This window comes from Apostichopus japonicus, chromosome 14 (assembly GCF_037975245.1).
Source record: "Apostichopus japonicus isolate 1M-3 chromosome 14, ASM3797524v1, whole genome shotgun sequence".
Lineage (NCBI taxonomy): Eukaryota > Metazoa > Echinodermata > Holothuroidea > Aspidochirotida > Stichopodidae > Apostichopus > Apostichopus japonicus.
In genome coordinates this window covers 19,438,244-19,458,993 of record NC_092574.1, presented here as the reverse complement: position 1 = coordinate 19,458,993, position 20,750 = coordinate 19,438,244, and the positions used below count along the sequence as shown (strand labels likewise).

Genomic DNA, 20,750 nt, shown 5'->3' with positions numbered 1-20,750 from the left:
ATCCTTGTTAATGGTTATAAACAGGATCGGCCTATCAGGTATATCAAGTTTAACAAATCAACCTATTAGAGTAAAGGTTTGTGAACAGTCTCTGTTGACCTCAAGTGACCTTTCCTGCCCACAAAACACACTAGGACTGTTGGAATTACTGACCGGAATCAGAAGCTGTGTGATCCCAAGGACAAAACATTTATGTGTTTTGTCTGATTTATTAATATATATGTATATATAAATATATATATATATATGTGCATAGTTCACAAATGTGAAACTAACAGTATATATGACACATGCATTAAGCAACTAGTGCAAACCTCGTTAAGTCACAACTGTTTAATAATTAATTAATAATGACTTCTCAGTATAACTTGAACAACTTTCTATCAGTTTGTACAACGTAACATATACAGTGTTCATTTCATTTTAGTGCTATATAGACCACCTATACATGTTTAGCAGACAGAACATATCCAATAATGGTTATTTTAACCCCTAAAACAGACTCAGATCACCTCTTTGTTTGTTTTAATTATTTTGTGTGTAAAAGGTAAGTTGGCCTGACGTTTTGATCCTTGCATGGATCTTCTTCAGAGGCTAAATGATAAGTAACAGAAGGGACAATTACACGCACAGAATACAGGCAGGTTAATGAGCATGGTGAACACAAAGAGATACAGTAGATGTAAGGGGATTAGTAGACAAGGGATGGAGACAAGAAATTATTTTGTAACAGGTTTGGAGCACGCAATGTGGTTTTACATCTGAGAGTCTTTAAACTTCCCTTGTAGAAAGGATCTAAAGCATAAATAATACAGAGACAATGTTCATTTGTGAATAACAAATGATAGGAATTGGTTCACGGGAACCAGGGAGACTAACTTTTAAGCAAAGAAATTACTATCTGGTCCAACACATTTTTAACCTTTCTGGAAATGTTGTTAATAAATGATTTAATCTTTCTCCAAACTTAGTAAAAAAAGTATTTTGGGTTCCACTTTTTTGGCAAAGCAATGTCAAGTATTCTTCCATCATGGCATGAGTATTCAAATCCCTTTCCTTCTTGATGTCGATATCAGAGTATTTATAAAGCATAGAATTTGATGAAAAAATAATCTTTCTACTCTCGTTTGATCACATGTATTGTTGCCATGGTACCATGTATGCTCAGGCCTGTGGAGAGGGAGGTGACAGGGTTACAGCCCTTGGGTCTGGGGTCAATAAGGGTGCCCAGGGCTTCAGCACACCACAAAAATTCTTCACTACCCATCAATATTGAATATGTTGAAGGTTTCGAAAGGGTCGATTTATTTCACCCTGGGACATAACGCCTTGGTGTTTGCTGTACAGTATACCCATATTTCATTGCAATAGCTTGTTACCTTTGTTGTACTCTACCCTGGATCCAGGGATTATGAAAAGGAGGGGGTGGCCCCTGGGGTCACCCGAAATCCCCTTCCCCCTCCCAAATACTTAAATATTTAGGCTATAAATTACATGTATCTATAATCAAGTCGGCATTTTCAATTTTTTTGTGGGGGGTTGAAAAGGGGTAGTACACCCATAGAGATGATTAGAAAACAACATTGAGGTGAAAGCATCACATATATTTGTGTTTCAAAAGTATATTGTTGTATATTAGTATAGTGCTCACCCAGAAGAGAAATTTTAAAGTTAAGGTGTAAAATGAGTCATTATGAAGCATATAATATTATAAATTTCAAGGTACATAATGCGGTTTAAATGCAAGGTTGTACTATTTACTACTATTGAATTTAAAGCAAAAAAAGCCAATGACTGCACCTTCTTTTCCAAAATGACAATTGATGGAGGTAGTGGACAATGTCCCACCATTCTCCCATCTCCCATCCCTCCCCCCCCCCCCTTGTGAACACCACTAAGTAAAAATAAGTTTGACAATTCAAATGTTACAGCAGTTTTTCATACAGCCTTACGACATACTGTAACCTATACAGTATGTGTACAGTGCAGCCAAGTTATATTTCGTGATGAACGGGTTACTACAGGGAGTAATCAAATTTAGCAAAAAGACACCGAGGGTAAAAGTATTGGAACATTAATTCCCATGAATAATAAATACTTTGATGAAGAGATTTGACTTTCAAAAAAAAATAAATAAACATTAATTAATTTTGTTTTTAAATGATAAAATGCCTCTACAATCGTTAATAAATACTTCTAATCGACAAAACAAACACATAGCACAGAATTCAACTATTTTCATCCAAGTTAGCCAAAAAAATAAAAATATATATACTGTATATAGTGTCATGGGACGCACTTAATATAAACCTATCACGTTAGAGACAGTATATATACGGTACTATATACACACATGTCTGTGCTATATACTCAGGGCAACATATTATTCCCATGACATTTGCTTCAATTAGAAAATTCCTGTTTATAATGCTAGGCAATGAGACAGATTCAGGAAAGCTTAATTTGGTTAAGTACATCCTACAGTAGGTGAAACTACTGCATGTGAGGAATAGTTTAATAGTGTAAGCATAGCCATAGGCAGCAATTCATACAGTCCATATATGAACCTGTACATTATTAATATACCCACCGTTACAGTGTATCTTTAAAGGTCTACGAACAACTAGGAAATAAGATTGTCCTAATCACTCTAATAGGCATTAGAAATCATGAAAATAGCTGCAACTCCCATCAAAATCCATCAAAGATTCACCATTTTGTAAGTCTTTTCTTAATTCTAGCTTCATTTATGAATATAAACATTAGCTAAATTATGCACATTGATGATGTAAGTGACTGCCTACTTTTCTGTTATGATATTCCTCTGTTTTTACCACCTGTTTCAAGGACACTGAACACAGGATTTTAGCCTATAAAGGCAATTGTTTTGAAATATTTTATTGTCTTCTTTGAAATCTATCACACTATTCAATTTTGTGGGCTTATAATTAGGGGATAACAGGCTAAAATAAGAAATTTTGATGAGTTTGCACATTTTTTAATGAGCTTCCCAAATTGATCGTAACTTCAAAAAGTGCATTTCTTGGAAACGAAAAGAGCTTTCCAAAAAAGTACAACAGATTTTGAATGAGATTATCACACACAACAAATGTACTGAATGTGGGGGCAGACTGGCTTAGTGTCCATAGACATTTTAAAAGCCGTATATATGTACAGTACAGTGATATAGTCCCAGCAATGTATCAAAATTGTGTCACAAATTACTGTACATACTATCTTAATGACTAGAACACGGTAAATATTCTCAAAGAATTACAGTTTCCTATAAACTAAAGATCTAATTCAACTTTCATTTACGAGCTGCAATTCTGGCCCCTTCTGTTCTTTTTTTATTATTATTTTTTTTGGCTAACTTTATTAAACAATCCATTATCCATCTCAATTGTTTTCTCTCTTGGGCACATCACTTTCACTTATGAAGTTCACAGGCAGCTGGACTAACTGACTGACAGACATAAATATAATGGCTTACACTTTCGTGCAATTCATACCAAATTTTAAAAAATGCAAAAGGCAATGTGAAAGTAATACACTGACAATTACAGGATGGGTGTCGTTTCTGGTGGGAGTTAAGTTCCATTTCACATCGTACCCTGGATATAGAACTCCTGTGTAAACTTTCGTTGCCATGTAAAATTTATTATCCTATGTATCACTCAACGGTAGAACGTAGAGGAACGCACAGTATATATAAGTCAATCTTGCTTCACTTTCCATTGAGATATTTCAAGTCAAAGAATTAGTCAGATCTTTTTTCCATTAACAGTTACATGATCTTCTGCTCTTTTTGACTACACCTACACTTTGACCAGGGCATCCTGTCAAATCGATTTTTAGCCTGATTTTGTAAATTCCATTAAACACAATGATACCTTTCTAATAGTCCAGGGTCAATTCCATGTTCATAAATGAGGTACTTGTTAACCCTGTTTTTATTGGGGGGGGGGGGGGGGAAGGAGGGGGAAAGACTGAGCAATATTAAAATTTTAAAAAGACATTTTGATATCCCCAATCATGTGATACTGGCTATAAACTTCATTTCATCTCTACATCAATCCAACGAAAACACAAAATGTTGCCAAAATTGCATCATATAATACAGTATTTACCTAGCATGATTAATAAACTACTGTATGTACCGCAAAGATACATGTTGCACATGAATGTAGGTGTCACGATCTGACCATGCATCCATCCACCGCCATGAGATGTTGCTCCTATCATATGATCCAAATGTTAGCATAAATTAACTATTGCTACAGTGTTAAAAAATTACAATAGTGGATGACAGGTTTCATATTTTTCGAATGTGGACCTCTCCTCACCCTCTTCACCACTGTACTTCTGCACAATATGAAATGTTCACATCAAACTGGGAGAATGCATGTGAGATGAGCTTTCCATAGTCAGCCAAATTTGGTTCTCATTTAAATATCGATCCCAGGTGGGACTCATCCCACCACCCACCCACCTACACCACACTCACATGTATATCGCCACCATACTTCCACCATAAACCCATTGAAGGAAGGAGTGTGTTAATACAGGTAGTAGCGCATACATGATATCAGATAATCTGTACATGTGGCTAACAATACGCTGGTATAAATATGGGGGGATCAATGTAACACACCACCCCACTGAGCTTGATACAAACTTACCTGGATATAATGTTGGTAAGGTGCTAGATATTGCCATTGAGCCACCCCATACAGTACTGTACCTATATGATCACCAGGTTGTCATCATAATTTGCTGTCTTATGTTACAACTTGTTCTCCTGACTGATGGGTTTAGTCATTTCTTTTCTTCTCTGGACTACTATATAGCCCATGCCACATTCCTGGACCAAACCCTTAGGTAATTTGAGAAAAGTCATACCAGTCAGAGTTTTCCAGAGTATACCAAGTTGAACTTTTTCTTGTGATATGTCAACTACCTGTTAGTTCAAGGTCTGAAATCATATAGAGGTACCTGCTGTGCTGACATCAGATCAAGATAGAGCTCTCTTATACTCTTACTGCAAGATGTATGTAAAGAATACTGCTCGACCTTGCAAGACTTGTGTTAAAACACACACCGAGTGAGTATATAGATCTCCAACAAGGAGATGAACTTGACAGACCGGGCAATGAGCAAGTTTTTAGGGAAAAGTTGGATATCACTGCACTGTATAAATTATGATCATCCCATCAACAGAAATTTGAATTTCACCTTTCAAGGGAGTGTCAACTTTTGGACAGCTATATGGTCCACATACATCATCTTGTATAAGCTTTTTGTTGTTACTCTTCACCCCCCCTTCCCCCCCCCCATTCCCTTTGCTAGCGCTTCTTCATTTTGGCCTATGACAACAGTTGTTCACAACAGTCATCTAGTAAAAAATAATGGATGGGTTTTGAAATGTATTCTGTATTCTCCTTTAATGTTTATAATCCACTATTTACAGTACACTTAGTTTCATATATATACCTCACTTTAATAGACTCAAAACTGTGGATAGTATTTATTAAAGAGCTATACTTTGTGCCTACACATACTTAACAGTATCTATGATGTCGGGATAGACATAACATTGCAAAAGCGTGTGTGGGTGTTATAAAACTGTCGATCTGGGAAGTTACGCTTTCTGTAAGCTAGGCAGAGAAACCGAAAGGGTATAGGTTTCAGCCAAAAACATTTGGTGTTTACTTTGGCCTAGTAGTCAAGTTAATAGATACTTACAGGAAAGGGGACTTCCTTCTTACTGAAGTATGGCAGTTATGTACGTACATTATTAAACTGTTGCAGACAGTAAACGAGTATAGAGATCTAAATTTGGCCAGGTAACTTTTAAAGGGATCAAATTTTCTTTTTGAGACAACACGAACACTCCATAACATGGGAACAGGATGGCAGATAAACTGCAGTTGGAACAAACTGATGAATATAAAAACCCTCTTGGCAACATAACAGATATGTTGTATCTAGCTAATATGGGCACCATGGGGGCAGGCTTTCACTGAATTCAAGTGGAAATGAGAAGGAAGGGCATCGACCGGAGAAGGTCGATGAGGGTGCACAGTGTTAAAAGATTACCAGGGCATACTAGACACGGTAGAATGAGGTGCTAATGTTGTGAGGAGACAGGTAAGCGAGGAACGAAGTAAATCCTGCAATACTTAGTATATTATGGAGCTGCTTGCCTGGAAAGCCAATAGGAACAATTTTATTGTTACTTACCAGTTCATGTGAACACAGTGTGCCCATCATCACTACAACTGACATGTAATAATTGGTTCTATATGTTTATTGAACAAGAAAACTGAGTTGAAACGACTTTGTACCTTTGCAGATCCAATGCATGCACAGATATGTAAATCTTGTATTTTTCCAATTGAATTTTCTGACTTAAAACGGTCTCTTCGTTATAGACTAAAGAGTCCAGCCACTTTCAGTGATGAGCCTCGTGTGTTAAAGGGTCATTTCTCAAAAATTAATAGTCACAAGAAAAGAAATACAAGTTCTTGTACTGATAATAGTGGTTTCTAAATAATAATTCTATAACATATCAAATTAACTTTGTGTCTAAAGTTACCTTTTGAAACAATGTACTACAGTACTTTAATTACTGAATATATACTGTAGGGATGCCAGTTATAGCAAACATTAAAAATTTCCAAGAATTTCTACTCAAAAAGGGAATTGACAGTCACGGTGATTCATACTTCTTGGCCTTGAAAACTCTGCAGTTCAAGCATCATGACATCTCCATGCAGACCAAAGAACACTTTTATTTTGTCCACATCAAGAAAGACTTAATGACTAGATGGCCAATCTTATCATTTCTGAGGAACAAAAATTGACGTATGTCACATCTTTGCTTTGAATCGAAAAATGAATCCTTCAGCCAATGACAAAACAATTTTTGTTCACAAAATGGCCCAAGTGTAAACAAGCAGACATTTATAAAATAGCTATACAGCATGAAGAATTACATCAGCAACTTGTGATTAATTTGAAGAATGTTTTCCCTGCCAAATAGCAAACAAATAACTTCTTCAAGGACAACATTTTCATCTTGACAAGTCATAGTCCAAGAAAAGAGAAGAGTTTTCTATAGCCTTTCCAATCTTTAAGAGATTCACCTTTAAAATATGTTAAACCTATGGAATGCTCCTTAAGGCCAAACTGACGATAATCTTTGTTCCTCTGTACAGGCCTATATCAGTGTTAATCCATTGTTTTAGAAACTATAATATTTCAACCATAAAATGTTTGGTTTAACTTAATATCAACAACAGAGCACCCTTGTATGACATTCAACACCATTTGCCTTCGTCAAATTTTGTAATGCATTGTAGAGATGTCATTTGAGGCTTTGTTTTTGTATTGGGTGTGTATATATATATATATATATATATATATATATATAAATATATATATGTATAGCAAGTTACATTAATGTGGCTTGTTCAGAAAAGCTTTTCATTCAATTGATCAAGAAAAACTGTACAGATCTTTATTCAAATCAACATCTAAATTTAACACGCTTAATTGTGAGATTTATAATCGTGAAATTAGCTTTAAATATGAATAACAGGGCACCGTAGGATGAAATCTGACACCATTTGTTCACCAATCAATGAAAGTATGCAGTTCAAACAAAATCAATATATGTCTACATATAATAAATATATATATATATTTGACAAAGGTAAAGCCTTTCAGAATTTCCCTTGTCGGCCATGTATGCATGATTCATTTACATATAAACAGATAACCATTATAGCATATTCATAGGATATCACTGAAGTAGTGTTTTTTTTTTAATTTGAGGGGGGAGGGGAGGGGGAAGTGAGGTGCAAACTTTATTTTAATTTAAATGTGATTATTACAAATGAGCCCAACTCGTAATTGTAATTAATAATTTCTCTGCAAATACAGCTAAGAATAGAAAAGGCTTAAGAAAAGCCTTTTATAGCTTGTTTAAATTATAAAATAGTATAACATCTTCTCTTCTATAACATATTTAGGTAAAATGTTACTTCATGTGAGAGACCTAGATGTTAAAAGTTTCCAAGTGTCTAGAGTGAATCTAATGTCACTCATACCAGAGCTACTTGTGATTGCATTTATACTTCTTTAGTACATATTACCTTGTTTATAAATTTCTCTTATAGTAGCTAGGGTTCAGCTTGTCAAATGTCATTTTAACAAATATTTTCATCCATTTTACTCTGAAGTGATTCATTTGTCATTACCATCTTTGCAGCGACAACGACACTGCTTAATTCTATCATAAATGTGGTACGCATGCAAAGAATATATAGGAGAAAGAATAAGGATTTACGTCCTAGTTGTTGTTTTATGATATCAATTTGTGCCATATTGGACAAACAAGGCATGCCCTAATTGATAAAACTTTTAAATCAAGATAACAAACAGAATGACTTGTCTTTTACTCTTTGCAGGAAGTTGTTCATCACAGGGTATCTTTATCAGGAAAGGTGCAGATAACATTCAGTTTGTTTCGATGGTACTTCTTCTCTATAAATGAAATCCTGGCTCAACAAAGTGCATTTTTACCACTTCTGCGTACTTAGAAAAACTAAGAAAATTGTACATACAAACATATATGTATACAGGTACTTCTTCTCTATAAATGAAATCCTGGCTCAACAAAGTGCATTTTTACCACTTCTGCGTACTTAGAAAAACTAAGAAAATTGTACATACAAACATATATGTATACAGTTTTGTAACATGTAACAGTTTTGTACATGTTTTGTACACGTTATGTAACATGTATGTATACAGTTTTAAAGATTGGAGAACGACCAGAATGAACTACATAGCATCAATAACGAGACATCCAAAAGTTATTGAAGAAAGTGAAAGCAACATTAACAGGCCTGTATTCCTGCTGTTCATATGTATAGTTTGACATCAGAAGAAGAGTCAATTAGAGATCTGTTGAGCACTAGAGAGAATAAGTTCATTTTTACATTGCATGTGCATAGCAATTTGGAGGTTTATGAATTTGCTTCTTACCTATTGCACATACCTTCACAGTGTTTCTATTTGTACAACCACTACTATGTCTTTGTGTTCACATAGATATTTAGACGATATTAAGATTTAATCAATAATATTATTGGAAAAAAAAACCTTTTGCAATAAAAATTAATTTTTCCAATTTTTTTTTTTCATTTTCTTCAATTTTTTGTTGTTGCATCATATGTTTGCAATAAAATTCTTGATGATTTTTTCTGAAAAGGCCAGAGAGAAATCTTGACACAAAGGGCCAGACAGAGAAACAAAATTTCATTATAACTAGATTGAGCAATATTTGCAAGGTAGATGTGTGATGATGGAGGGCTGATATTCTTCTGGTTCAAGGCCAGACTGAAATCTTTCAGGGGCCAGATTTGGCCAATGGCCACTTATTAAGAATCTCTAGCTTTGCCATACAACATGCAGATAATTTCTTCCATGAAGAGTGATAAGACAAATGCCCGATGTATGCTCAATCTAAGCATAATAGCATAAAAACCCATATATATTTACATTAATTGTCAAGATCCTTTGTAAATTTTGAATATAAATATATGCAACTCACCACATTAAGATAAAATAACTCCTCTTGTTAACCTAGCTGCTGGACTGGACAAGAATCTCTCTCTAACACCTATTAAAAATGAAACAAAAGCAGCACAAATCGTCAAAGCACGACTAATATTTCACATTGCCGCCTCCTCCACGAAAAATATGGAAAAGTTTCAGAGAGCCTGCAAAACTTTTTTAAATCCCCAAAACCTGTATTGATAGCTCTGCATGTATCCATAAGCAAACACTTTTGACTAACTATAATGATAAAGCTCAACTGACTTGTAACCTCCCTGGTATATAAACTCAGCTACTCTAGATATAACACACATATCAAGGTATTTGAAACTGCATGGATAAAGGCCCTCTGAAATTACTCATGCTTCGTGACAACAACAAAAATTTTTACAGGCTTACGGCAGTATAACCCATATCCTGTCTTAACTGATCTGAGGTGGGAGTTTTTCTAGCTATATCTCATTTTATGTGCTCAGTCAGTTATACAATCACTAGCCTGTCTGCTTACTAATAACCTTCTTTCCCTGATGAAGGTCACTATTCAATTCAAAATAACCAGGGAACCATGTCCAAGTAATATCGTATCTCTCAAAGTCCCACCATGCACCCAACCACGCACCCCTTGGTGTAAATCACCCAGCAGACTACGTCATAGCTGTTCTAAAACACGACTAGTATTCCTGCATGCTTTGATTGAAAGGGAAAGATTATTCTTCAGTTTACTGTAAATTAGTTGGGTTACGTATACTGGTTAATAGGTTCCTAGAAGCTATCAATCAAGTATATATTTTAGTGTCCCTCATTTTTTATTCTCCTTCTATAATCACTTTTCATTCCTTCAACAGGGAAACAAAAAACACAAAAATCATGACTGGCGAATAGCTGTAGCAGGGAACAAAATAATTAAGGAGTGAATCACAACGGAGAGAACAAGAAACTTTGATTTACATGTAAATTCTTCAGTTTAAAACTGAATTATTGAGGTTGGAAATTTCATCGCCGATCGAGAACGTTACAGCATAGCTCACAGTGGCTCAAGGTTTTACAAGGACATTTAAAAATCATTTTCAATTCCATAGTTAAATATATATATATATATATATATATATATATATACGTGTGTGTGTATAAAACCTTTAGTACTACATTTGCAGTGTTCTCTTTGTCTTAATTCAGCGTCCTCTTTCTAACTTATTTCTGGCTTCTATACTTGTGATGAGGTTTCCTTTTAGAAATAATCGAATGAGATACAATTGCAATTCCATAGCTCTAAGGTAGGATTGCTCTTTCTGTTTCGATAGTTCTTCAGTCTCCGTATGGAAAAGCATGTTGTATATATATATACATCTGCAGAAAGTTCATTACGTACAAACATTTGTCTCGAATTTTTTTTCCGTTGCAATCGACCAGCATGTGCGGCCAGTCTACCTCTGTGTTTACACAAGTAATTCCTGAACCTTTCGTGTTCAAATCAGAGATCTGTAGCCTGCCATTTTTGAAACATGTTAAACCAGATTCCACCTTTTATGATGAATGCACTAAAACTAGAGATCCCAAATATGCTAGAGAGGCAAATATTGGCCACTCACTCACATTTGTAAACTCCAACAATCATTTCACGTCATTTCTCAAAGTTTTGTTCCTTTCAAAAACACAATATTACTTTCTGATACTGAATAGTCATCGATGTCTACAAATGGTTGGAAGCTTTGAAATCCCCCTCTCCCCAACCCCCTACACTCACACACAACCCCTACACTCCCCCTCTCTCCCCCTAAGAAAGAAATTTGAAATCTTGTTGCCATTAAATTTCAATCATGTTCAAGTGGGAGGTAAAACACTGATGAACTTTAAACATACAATTCAAACTAGCCAGTGCTGAATATCAGTAATCTTCAACTATCAAAGCCTATACAATGGAGGTAATATGAAACTCTCACTGTACCATATTTGATGTAACTGTACTACAGTGTAAAATGCAGCATGATACTGTTGCCCAAGATGAAAGCACAGTACTTTTCTTTAACATGGTACAGGTTGCCTGGGAGTAAATAAAGATAATGGACTGCTTTCACCTCTGACAGTATCATATATAACCTGCATGTAGGTGTCACATGTCAATAGATACTATAGTCCCTATTATCTATTGCACACTGAGGGAATCATTGTCATAATTTATCAGGAGTTGCATAGAAAATGGTGCCACCAAAACTGTTGCTTAAATAATCTAATTGCATCTTCTAGGACTAAAACTTACGGATTAAAATGATTGAACGTTAAATTTGAACAAAAAAATTGCAACTTTGGTTGGAGAAAAGTTTTACATTTTGTAACCAAAGGTAACATACGTGATTGTGTGTGTGTGGTGGGGGGGGGGGGGGGTTGCTGGTGGCTAGGGGCAAGACTTTCTTTAATCTTACGATCATGAAAAACAAAAGATAATCTGATGATATCGGCAGCTTGCTTTCAATTCCTTGCTGCATCTCTCTGCAGGTTTCATTTTGTCCTGAAGTTCAAATGTTTTCGTTTTGCGTGTAAATCCCAAAACTTACTGGTTTACGATATTTACACGTGACGAGCTTGGTAGACTAATTCAGTATCCGATGGATGGAAAAACTAAGATCCTAGGCCACAGTTCCGTACGAATAACGTTAAGAAAAATCCAGACCAAAAAAGGCACGGTGCTGGCATTTCGGATGGATGGTAGACTGAGAAGGAAAGGCATTGAACGGAAGAGCCAGTCATAGAGGGCAGGCACACAGGGTTAAAAGGTAACCAGTTCATTCTAGGCATGGTAGAAGGAGAGTGCTAAGGTTGTGGGGAGACAGGTAAGCAAGGAGCGACGTAAATCTCAATTACTAGAATCATGTATACTATGTGCAGTGGAAATGAAAGAAAACCATACCAGGAAGCACTTCTATTGCTGGCATAGCAATAACTGTAGGAACCTTTTTAAATCATAAAACAAACAAAAAAAGTGCACAATTCCCAGGATCACAATTTGTATCCCTTACCATGTCTACTGATGTTTACTTACAGATTTTATGTCTTTCATACTTGATTTAAATGTCTACAACTGACTGTTTGCCAAAAGGTGTTTGTGCAAAGATCTTGTCCACAAGTAATACAACTTAAGATCATTCCCCTCAGAGGTTAAAAGCTCAAATATGAACCAAGTATTTAAGGAAAAATCCTAGCTAGACATTTTGCGGTACATTATAATATTACCACTTGCGTTGTTGATCAGGTTAGGAAGGCGACTTCACAAAAAGAAAAACTGAGCTCACTTCCTCGATTGCTCTATTTTATGAGCCACCTTTCAGCAATGCTCAAAAATTATAAACAAAATGCATCAGTTAGAATTCATAAACTTGGCTTCTTTCAATGTCTTCAATTTTCAGGAATTTTTCCATTGATTCTGTTAAGGTTCAATTGAAATCAACATCTAAGCTCATTAGCTTGGAAGGCTAAACTCTTTCAAAAGTTTGTAAATTTCTGGATTTATTGGATTTTGCATAGTTAGTACTGAGAATACTGTAAGTCTCTGGATATATATGCGCAGTAACAGTAGCTAAGATACTGGCGACCGAACAAAAACAGCTGCATTAAAAATGGCACCAAAAGTATACAGTACTTTGAAAATACCTTAAAAATATAAAAAGTCACAGACATTCACTTTAAGGTTTCTCAAATGGGCGGTCCACCCAAGGGACAAACCCAGCCCACGAAATATTTCAATCCAGCCCGATCATAACAGATCACTCCACTAGCTGACACCTAGTCAGGTAGAAGGGGGCCTTCAGGTCTCACATTTGATCACCCCACCGACCTAATCTGGTTCTCTCTTAGAACCATTTTCCCCAACCAACATTTCTAAACACCCATCAAGAAGTTCAAACCCTGACTTTTATATATTCTTCTGTGACCGGCATAACAAAATCTCAGAGTTATGAGTACATTTTGCATTCAAAATATATAGGGATTTTGGTCTGGAAACATCTTGAATGTTGAACCCAGACCCCCGGGTTTAGATTTCAATCCACAGCTCTCTATGAAACAGGTCCAAATTTGAAACCATTCCATATGATAAGCCTTCTGTAGCAGCTAACAACAAACTTTCCCCATGCAGTTTATAACAATTACAATTCAAGTTATAGAAAGCGTAGTATAAAGTAGCATGTCGAGGATTTTACAGCCTCGTTATGTCGGCTACTCGAGCACTCTTGCAACAGTTTAAAAAGTTCAAGCTTTTAAAGAATGAACAAGCTAACAATGGGTGTTGTCTGCACTTAAAATGGATCCAAAAGTATCCAGATAGGAAAATGCACCCAGATGGAAACAAATTCCAAGAGAGGAACACTGAAAAGATCGGGGCCTGAACTCTAAATTACAAGTTGAAGTATTTCCAATATGTCATAATCTTGAATTCCATTATCTGTGTTTTTCAGAAATGACAAAAATTGCATTCAAAAGATTTTGGCTAACTTATATTCTAGTACCGTACTTACTGCATTTCCTGGTAGCTATAGAACTACTTTAAAGCCGTGTAGCACTACTACCACCCTATCATTTATAAAGGTCATCAGTTTAAATACCCTGCACAAATACGTCTAGAAAGCCAAACAATGGTGGCATTCCTATTGGGTGAAATCCTGATTGCCGCAAGCTCCAATTCAGGCACTATAAACCTTCATAAACTTGCACGGCACCACGTTTAACAGTGATCTATGATTGTTTACCCAATAAAGCAATTAACACCGTCTATGACATTTGTGTTTATGAACCTATCCATACATATAGTGCAAAAAACTTGTAATATCCCTGCAGTAGTAGGACAATGACCTACTATAAGATTTCATATTCTAAAGCTAGACCTACCACCTTACCTTATGTCCCCATCTTTTATTAGTCACAAACATAATAGCATCTTGTAAATTGCTCATGGTTATTTGCTTTGTTGAAATTTCCTCTTTCTTTCTATTTCCTTTTTGTAATTACCACATTTTGCTTTCTTGCATATTTTGCCCAATTATTTTAAAATATCTTCTGATTATTCCCACATGTCCTTATCCCCTTCCCACATCTTCCCACCTTGTTCAACTTTCCTTCCATAATTCCACCTTTTTCTCCAGGCCCTCAATTTAAAGCCCTTCATCTAGCAAAACTTTTTACCAACCAAGCACAAATTTGTGCGCTGGCTACAACGACACCACCTAATCTTGAAGACTTTTCATTGGGTGCAGATTTCGCTTATTGAACGTTTTTTATAAATATAGTGCATATCAATTGTGCTTTCACATATCTTTACATTTAATTATAATAGGAATGAAGGAATGCAACCCACTTTAACAACTGTCAACTTTTGAACAGTATAGCCAGTTTTCATGACAATACAATCGATTCATTTATAGCCATCCAGGCAGCCACTGTGGCTATATTTTTTTTGAATCAATGTTTAAAAAGCACAAATATTGAAACGAGGGTTCAATACAATCAGTTTTAACCTTCAACAAAAGCAATCAAGTCTGAACTAGTTGGCATTTAACTTCCGTCAAAAACAAGGAAAAAGGGGGAAAAATTGCCCCATTTTATGAAGAGGGGTAAAGTAACAAGTGACAAACATAAATAGGCCAAGGCTTTAGGAGGAACAAGGAGAGCATAGGTGGCTGCTGATCCAACCAAAAAAAATCTACCCCATTTTTACCCTACTAAATACAACAGCAGTCTAGCAATGTCCACGCTTTCCATTTTTTTTTTTCTTTTTCTTTTCAGCATTTGAAAAGAAAGTTGACTGGGGTTCAGCATTTATCATGAACTGCATTTGGTACTGTTGTTGAATTTCATTTTCGAACTAGAGCGATAACAGTCCAAACCCATGAACATGAATAATGCATGAATGTCCATATATAGCCTGCAACCGAAACCATGTGGGTGGCGGACGAGTTCCCCGAATGTGCTACATGTACAGTAATATATATGTGTACACATGTGGCAAACAAGACTTTCACAGTTTATCATTCTGAGAGAGTCATCCTACCAAACTTCTAAAGGATCTTTACCTCCCCCATTTCCTGAGTTGATACCCCAATTGCATGTGCTCAATTTATTTCTTTACTCTCCACAGGAAGAAATACCAGGAAAACGGCACAATTAGAGGAAGGAAACGCGGTCAACGTTGGAGGTCTTGAGCGGAAGTCGCTGTGGAGTCATATCGCACTAAAAGAGGAACTAGTTACAAAGCAACTAGGTTTAACTGCCAGGAGTTACAAGGAGAAAGCATATACAATCTTGATGGTGGACTAGGTGATGAATTAGTCGAGAGATCACACACCAAATTTCCATTCTTTCAAAATTGCCCAGGGACTTGTTTTGAAGCGAAATGTCGCCCGACAGCTTTTGAAATACGTACAGTAAAAGTATAGCCTACCACTGCGTCAGTTCACTTTGGTCATTTTGGACAAATATATACTGAAGTAATCGTATTACTGTCTGACTGTATCGTAACGCCTTTTATGTAATTTCATGTGTTTTTCTGACATTTGTCAAAAGAATTGAAATGAATAATCTTGAACTCAGGCTTCTTGGCTGAAATAGAAAACTGAACTATGATCTGAATCTAATGTTGTCAGCGTGTAGGCCGAAGGAATACTTTGCAGTATATATGCTTAAGAAGCAATAATTTTTATACTGATATCCATCGAGACATCTGAACAAACGCAGCAAAGCTTATAATTGGTTCCAATTGACTTATCTGACTTAATATGCTTGCACCAGGTGACCAGAAAAATTGATCTAGTTTTACATGATGAGGTGAGGTACTGTACGAAACAGCATATTGTTCAAAGCAAAAAAGCTATGTATTTGTACATGTAGGTAGAACCATGGTCCTCTCTTCAGTATTTTTGTGAAAGACAAAATGTGTGAACAAACAAAATATTATTATCTCAAGTACATTCAAGAAGTTCATATTACTGCTACTACTTCATAAACTACGAAAGATATAAGTATAAATCGGGCCCTCCCCCTACCCCCTCCTCTGTCCCCTTCCCCCTCCTCCATACCCTCCTCCAACCCCTTTGCCCTCCTCCAACCCCTCTCCCTTCCCCTCTTCAGTGACCCTTGTTCAACCGTACATTGCGGTCAGCTTGTTTGTTTAAAACAAAGAAAGACATTCGCACAGGCCAGAACAGATGTGTTTATAAATGATTTTTGCTGATCCTGTTTACTGACCTAGCTCTTATCTCTATTATCATTGTTACATTTTGTTGATAAGTGTAGACCCGACAATACATGGAATCGGGGAAAAGTAGTTTGCAGAAGAGGAAACAGTATATACCAATAAAGGTTTGAAAATCACAGCGATCAGGAAACAGATGGAGCTAAAATATACATTGGAGAGTTGAATTGAACATTCCAGGGACACAAAGTACACAAGCACTACGTCATACTGACCTGATAAATTATTATATGCCTCTTAAGTTGTTTTGAGAAAATCTATGGCATTCTAATTGCTATCATTCTCATTCTAAACTTCTCCTTGGTTTCAATGGATTTCATTTGTATATTTATTTTCCACAACATGCAATAATATATACACAAATAATTTACAATTTTAGTTTAATAAACTGCATGCATATTTATGAAAGGACGTGTTCTAAGCATTAATTAAACCTTGTGGCTTAATAATTTAAGTAGAACACTCCCATGGATGTAAGAAAGGAAGATAAACAGAGAAAGATAAGTAAGGGATTAAGCAAGACAAATAATAAGAAACAACAGTTTGGGTGTACGTTCTGTATGCTGACACTAAACAGAATGCATGAACACAAATGCTATGAGATAACCATCACCTACAACTTGTCAGGAAAAGTTAATCAGTAATAAACTGCATGTACCTATCTTTGTATTACAGAACGAAAGTCAAATCAAGCATTCTTGAGATAATCCTAATAAGCTATTAGTTACAGTATAGATGGTTTAAAGTTATACAGAGTCAGCCAAACAAACTTTATTGTTTCCATTGCAAAATCACATTCAAAGATTTATAATAATAATAATAATGATAATACGGGTCTTAATTTCATGGTTCTGCATTGGGTGCCATTTTTGGTTTCTCAAAAGGGAAAACTATGGAGTCACTTTTCCTGACCTTGCACAACTGTGAGGGGACCACAGATCCTAAAGTCAGCAAACACTATGTAACGCGGAAAGTCGGTAATTACTATTACCATTAGATTCGTCCAACACGGCATCATTCAGAAACGTTGTACTCAAAGCCGAAGGCACTGAAGTGAATAAACAGGTCACATATCCGGAGTCTATGCATGCTAAGTTCTTCAATACCACCCTCATCACCTTTCGGGGTAACATTTCACAGTGTAGTTTTGATAAGTAACTGAAGTACAGTAACTTGCATATTTCTTAAGACCTACCAAGGGTTTTCTGTAACAGGCAGTGGGCACAGTATATTCCACCAGAAATTATGGCAGAATTTTATGCAGCATTGCTGAATGCAGATTTGTGGTTCAAAGTTTTTAAATGATTAAATTAAAACGGCCAACTCAGTTATCCAATAAATCATATTGTTATAAACAGAGAGTACATAACCTCATATGTTGAATACTGACGTATTTTGTACCATCCTTTGTTTGTGTTATAAATATACCCAGATATGCACACTGCACATACTTCTAGTTTGGCACTGTTTACACATAGTTTGCCTTAACTTCTTTGAACAAACCAGGTAACCGTATTCTTTCGTAGAAACACCCATTCCTAAACACCCGTCATCATGTTTATAGAAGCTATCAAGTTGGCCCATCTATGATTACTACTTGACTTCAAACCCACCCAGCACAGTCATACTTGCATGAAGGGATTTGTTGAAACTATTTACCACATTCAATAGAGAAACTAAAAGATTCATAGCCCTGCATGGTACAAAAGGGTCAAAGTCTGTTGTTAAGATTAACTTTAAGACCAGGATGTACAACAAAGAAGTTTAACCTGAGCTGGCTTGGTGATAAACCCTTTTAGAAGTTTACCAGATTTTAACTGTAGCAACACAATTGCTTTTACCTCAAACTCAAATATATATAAACCCCATCTAGTAAGTATGCAAAGTGAATATCAACTTCCAAGGGGCCTATTAAGTACATTGTCATCGCACAGAATAATTAAACCAGTATTGCATTGTAAAATGCTATGCAAAATGGTCCTCTTGTTGATACAATCCCATGTTGTTAATACTATCCTATTGTTAATACTATCCTATTGTTAATACTATCCTAATACTATCCTATTGTTAAAACTTGCAAATATATGAACATAGCAGTTAATTACAGAGACCATAGTATTAAAATGCCGAACCACTCCTCTTCTGAAGGAACTTCACTGGCTCCCTATCAGCTACAGAATTCAGTATAAACTACTTCTTCTCACCTTTTGTGCTAATCATCTGGAACGGCCTGTATACCTGTCACAACTTCTCTTGCCATATATTCCAACTTGCACACTTCGTTCCTCCAACAAACTGTATTTAACTGTTCCTAAACCACGCTTGAAGACCTATGGTTACAGAAGCTTCGAATACTCTGGCTCTTATCTCTGGAACAAGTTACCAGATCACATTCGAACATGCTATAAACTTTCTACTTTCAAAAGTCTACTTAAGACCCATTTTTTTCACTTGTTCTTTTGTAAATTAATTTACTTTCTTTGTAAAGCGCATTGAGCAGTGACTTTTGTTTACTGATTTGGCGCTATAGTCTCATTTATTATTATTATTTCATAAGAACAAAATTCAGGGATTTCAAAACAAAAGTTGAACACTAAATAAGTCCCTGCATCAGTCGTGCTCCAAAAAATGCTGGAAATACTAAAATTGGTCACATGTCGCATTCACCTGTGATGAAACACATTGGTTATATTGATTAAATGATTGGTAATAGCTAGTCCTAGATTTGCAAATGGCTAAACTTGATTGAAAACTAAAGAAATTCCTCGTTCTCAAAGTCAACACTTCAGGTTACACCAGCCATATACAAAAAAAAACACATTTCCAAGATACAGAAAGTATTACAGGCTATTTTCAATACAACAAATGACAAAGTGTGCTTTGTAATCACATAAAACAGACATATTCTCAATTAATTAAGAGCCAGGGAAAGAAAATGAACAATGGAACAAAGCCCTAGACACAATCAAATTTCACCTTACCTAGATTGAGCAATGTGCAGTTCATAGGGTAGACAAACCTCCCTTACCTTCCCATCTCCACTAACCTCCCATACACCCACCCCCCCCCCCCCTCCACTCTCCCATAGACATAATACATGGAACAATATTGTAACTGTATCCAATGATGTGCACCAATCCATGGAAACATTTTCCAACCAACCCAGCAACCTTCAACACACATGGCCACTGTTTCTTCTTACTACTTGGAAAAATGCCAGTTGACGCATGTTCTACGAAACGAGAAAAAAAAATCAAAACACACACATGTGAAAACAATTTAATCAATCTGGGCAGATCAAACATGAAATAACTCAATGGGTTTGTGCGAGACAATTTTACCTCAAGACTGACAGTCTCAACGCACATCTGCTAACTGCAGGTTTACATATTTATATACTTGTTAAATCACTAATATTCTGGCTACTTTATCACTCCAGGTATAGAGTTGGGACTTCAACACATCTGCTAACAAATCCCCCCATTGTGTACACTTTCAAAGGGCAAAAACAAACTACGCAAATACTTTGTGATTTATATCGTCAATGACTAATCAATTTCATTCATGAAAATTCATTGAATGGAATATGATAATTAGTGCAGAAATGTTGGCTATATATATACAAGCAGTTGATTTGGCTTTAGTAATATGTATGTACACAATAATATATATACAGTAGCATCAGGCTGCTACAAGCTTTACTGTATCAACCAACAGAGATGAAGATGAATTACTACGGTAACCGTAACCACGTGGAGAGACCACCGGCCAGACAATACAAATCGTAGCTGGATTTCTCTAGACTGACTAGAGGCTGATGTGATGTCATTCATAATCATATATGAGTCAGAGGTTGAAAAATATCTCACAGGATAGGCAAGACCAT

At 35.9% G+C, this 20,750-nt stretch overlaps 1 protein-coding gene and 1 long non-coding RNA gene across 3 annotated transcripts in view; one reads left to right on the top strand and one right to left on the bottom strand.

The window, feature by feature from the left end:
- LOC139980363 (ETS-related transcription factor Elf-1-like) overlaps nt 1-20,750 on the bottom strand; it is a 65,955-nt gene that overhangs the window by 37,417 nt on the left and 7,788 nt on the right. Inside the window, exon 2 of one of the 2 annotated variants that reach the window (XM_071991985.1) lies at nt 9,623-9,691. The exons of the other annotated variant lie outside the window; for it this stretch is intronic. The gene's annotated coding sequence lies outside the window, so the exon portion shown is untranslated. The remainder of the gene's footprint in view (nt 1-9,622; nt 9,692-20,750) is intronic. 2 annotated transcript variants of the gene reach the window in all.
- LOC139980364 (uncharacterized) lies at nt 1,918-19,898 on the top strand. Its single transcript, XR_011797548.1, has 3 exons — nt 1,918-8,510; nt 10,473-15,451; nt 15,752-19,898. It is a non-coding gene; the product is annotated as an uncharacterized lncRNA (long non-coding RNA).